The sequence below is a fragment of the Tupaia chinensis genome, unplaced genomic scaffold (genome assembly GCF_000334495.1).
Source record: "Tupaia chinensis unplaced genomic scaffold, TupChi_1.0 Scaffold000578_2, whole genome shotgun sequence".
Lineage (NCBI taxonomy): Eukaryota > Metazoa > Chordata > Mammalia > Scandentia > Tupaiidae > Tupaia > Tupaia belangeri.
In genome coordinates, this window is record NW_006160094.1 from 3093821 (window position 1) to 3097839 (window position 4019).

Here is a 4019-nt window from a genome sequence, read left to right on the forward strand (position 1 = left end):
ACGCAGCATTAAGAGCCTGTGCCTGGCTCTCAGATTGGCTATCTGCGACTCCATCCCGCCAGGACTCACCCTCCCACTCTCCAACCCCCTCCCCCCCGTTAGTGTAGGACTTCCCTGTGTTCCAAGAACTGGTTAGAGAACCAAACAGGCCTGGGAGAGAGGTCTTCCCTGACACCGGTAAGGCCTTGTGATGCATATTCAGCTTTAAAACTTGCCCTGCTGACCACGGTTCGAGTCCCAGAACAGGTGGCTTGCTTTCTCACTTTCTCTCTCTCTCTCTCCCCCTCCCTCTCTGGTCAAATTAAAATGAAATAAAATAACATAAAATAAAATAATTCTTTTAAAAAATTAAAATAAAAAAAGAAAACTTGCCCTGCCAGTTGATCCAAGCAGGCCAGAGACTTTGAACCAGCAGGGACAGTGCTTAGGGCTCTGCACCACGACTCTACACAACTTCTGAATTCGTCAGATGTCATTGAGAATCTGGGTCTCCTTCTCGCTCACGTGCTCGCAATTTTCCTTAAGGTGTTGAGCCTTTCACCGAACAGACCGGCAAGTAATCACCACGGATTATTCAGGGACCTGTGTTTATTAATGCACCTTCATCTTCGGGTTAAAACATTTTTAATCTTGTAAATCAGCAATCGACCAAGGTGATTGCAGCTGATTTTAAATACTCCGTGGTTTTGATGGGTTTTACAGAGCCGGAATCGGATGAGCATACATGTAATAAAAACACATCCTCCTAACATTTTTTTTTTTCTTAAACACATTTTCCTTCCACAATTTGGCAAAAAGATAGATACTTATAGAGTAAATTCTTTTGCTGTTTACATTTCTCCTGGCAGAGCTCCAAAGCGGGTTTAGCAGCGTATTAATCAGCCAGAATGTGAGCGGAGCCAGCCACGGCATTTTCCTCCTGCACCTGAGAACGCCCACTGAAAGCTCAGCAGCTCCGATTGAGCCAGTGTATTTTCAGTGTGTATTGAATTCAGGGTTGCCTATTAGCACCTTCCACTTCCACTTCCAGGTGAAGGCTCGCAGGACCTCCCAACCCTGGGAGCGTGGCAAACAGAGCCATTTTCTCCCTCCACATTAAGGAGGGACGGTGAATCCCCTCTTTCTCATGTTACATGGTAGAAATGGCCGCCAGAATTGCCCATCAGTTTGGGAGAGGAGCTGAGTGACGAACATGACACCCCATGATTGTCTTCTCGCAGCGATGACTTCTAGCAGGGGTGGTGGAGGCAGTCCTAGACGTGAATGACACCAAGCAGCTACACTCGAAAAAAGCCAAGGGGAGGGGGAGAGGAATAAAAGGATGAAATGGATGTGGGATATTTTTATCCGAGAAAATTCCAAAAGTCCACTGACTTTTCTTTATTAGATTGGATGCAGGTCTAGGAAGTACCATCTGTTTAAATTAATCGAGCAGTTTTCATCACTACGAGCATGTTGCATTTTCGGGTCTTCCAAGGAGAGGGCTTTTGGCCTTGCCCACTTTTCTTGGGGATTCTGTGTGCAACAAGAAACACTGTGCATGGCCGGATCTTCCTTATACAACAGGAAGAGGATGCTGATCTCAGAGGCACTGGGAGCCCAAGCGCTGGCTTCGAGGAATATGAAGTCAACCCTTCGCCCCCACTCAGGCGTCAGCTCACTCCGTCTGTGCTGTGCCCATCTCAGACCAGCAGATCTCCAGAAGGAAGACCCACCTCGCGAAGTCTTTCAAACAGTGGAACGGAACCTATAAACATGAGCATGTTTTATGAATTGGCCTCAATGACTGCTTGTTAATGTGTGTGTGTGTGTGTGTGTGTGTGTGTGTGTGTGGAGGGCATTTGCATGCAAACAAAGTTATGCACTGCAAACCCGGTCTAGTTTACAAACCAGCTCAAAACAAACTTCTGAGCACACTATTTCCTTAAAGGTACGTCTTGCGTCCAAGAAAGGCTCAGCTATTTGTATATGTTCTCTGACTTTGTTTTATTCTCAGAAATCTGAGGAGTCGATTCCCTGGAGCCTATTTATAATGTTGCTTCAGGTTCAGCTGCCTGTCCCCTCTGGCTTTCCTCCTGAAGCGAAGCATTTGCGCAGAGCTCACCAGGTGTTACTTTCATATTCTCAGACATACTAGAATACATTAACGCAAACACTGCATCAAAACAGCAAAATTAATGATCATTGCCAGGGTGTCCAGACTACACTGCTTAGGACCCACCACACAGGGCCTGTGGGCGCTGTCTCTGCTCTCACTGTCCGCGTGATCGGACAATGTGACACTGATATTAATTGGCGTTTTAGCTGATGGCTGATGCTCACATAAACCATAGACGAAAATTCATCTCACTAAGATGTCATCCATTTCTCTTGGTTTGTTAGATAATGACATATCCAAAGACCAGGTTCTTGAGGTTTCATTTTCCTGGCCTGGACCCAAAGAAAACTCACTCCTCTGGCCTGAGCCCCAATATCATGCTTGGAAGCCAAAGCACATGACAACCGTTCATCATTACTTTCTTTTCCTTTTTTATTTTCCTTTTTAAAAATCTACCATCTGAAAATCAATTCATCCAGGAAAACTGGTAAAAGCAAAAAATTTGTTTTGTACAACATTAAAGAAACTGAGTACAGGGGTTAGATTTCCTAAAGACAGCAAACCTCAGAGGACACGAGTTCCGGGACATCCGTGGACATTGTAATCACATTCGCACTAGCTGAGCCTATGCTATGTATGTGCACAGTTTTCTCAAACGTAGATGACTGGGCCAGCAGTGGTTAAGGCGCTGGATTTCCACATGGCCGACCGCAGTTCAAGTCCCAGACCCAGAAGCTTAAAAATCATGCTGGGCACATGTGCATGCATTCCCAAAATCCTGAGAGCAGAACGGAGGAGAAGGGATTGCAGCATGGTCATCCTCCTGGGCAGTGACCTCATTTTCCCTCTCATTGCCTCTCTCTGGTGAACACACATGCCCTATGGCAAAACAAAACAAAACAAGACAAAACAAAACCACCATTCTGTGCATGGAAAGCAAAAACATTCCTTACCTTTCACCTCTCTCTCCTTCATTAGCTAGAGCATTCTTTCATCAGGCATTACTGCAAATGCTCCTTTGCAAAATAACCTCTTCTAATTATGCTTTCTGAGCTCAGGCATAGTAACCACATAAAAGGGAAGGTACACTTTTATAAAATATAGAGACTAGGAAAACAAAGTAACTATTAGGCAGCAAGACCCAGGCAGCTATGAACCCTCAGGAGTGAACGTGGTTGGTTGCCATGAAGAGAAGAATACAACTAGTGAATCTCATCCAATCTCTCAGGAATGGAGTGTCTCCCTTTTCCACAGAGGGATAGCTGGTTTGTCTCTTACAATGGCAATTCGAGAGTGAGGAAAATTCTTTTTATCCATTGGAAAAAATACTGTGAAAGAATTTGATCTATAGGATCCTTGGGAGACCACCCTCTGGATTCCAGGTGTCCAAGACAAAGCCATATGACATTCCTGAGAAAGTTCCTGAAAGGACAGAAACATGCACTGAATGATAGGCAAGCAAAGGAGGTAGGGAGTTCCCAAAAGAAAGCAGGAAAGATTTATGTATCAACAGGGGAAACCAATATTGCTAAAATTACTGAGTTAAAACTTCGCCCTTTCGTTCACAAAGAAAGCTTGGGAGAGCTATCAGGAGCAGATGGTCATTTTCCAAATGAGGACGGAGAAAACTCTGGTCAAAGAACTAACAAAAGTTCTGATCTCGTAGTTAGTCGAAATCTTTGAATTCTTAGGAGATGGTACAAGTTCATTGCCCTATAAATCTGTCTCTAAATTCCAAAGGGTGGGAAGAGAGATGAGACAAAAATAATTAACCTGTTTAAGTTTTACTGTATAACTCCTAGCTTGCAAAAATGTTTTGACGGTTTGAGTGGCAAGAAAAATGTATGAGAGCAACAAAGCCGTGGGTTGGTTATTTTTAGGTCAGTCAGTAATGCTCACATATTCTTGCAACCTCTGTCTC

The 4019-nt window shown here is 44.3% G+C and overlaps 1 long non-coding RNA gene across 2 annotated transcripts in view; it reads right to left on the reverse strand.

Annotated features, from left to right (window-relative positions):
• Positions 1–587: 587 nt before the first annotated feature.
• The window catches only part of LOC102492478 (uncharacterized), a 20849-nt gene continuing 17417 nt past the window's right edge, over positions 588–4019 (reverse strand). For both annotated transcript variants that reach the window (XR_335963.1, XR_335962.1), the window contains exon 3: positions 588–1277. This is a non-coding gene — a long non-coding RNA (uncharacterized LOC102492478). The remainder of the gene's footprint in view (positions 1278–4019) is intronic.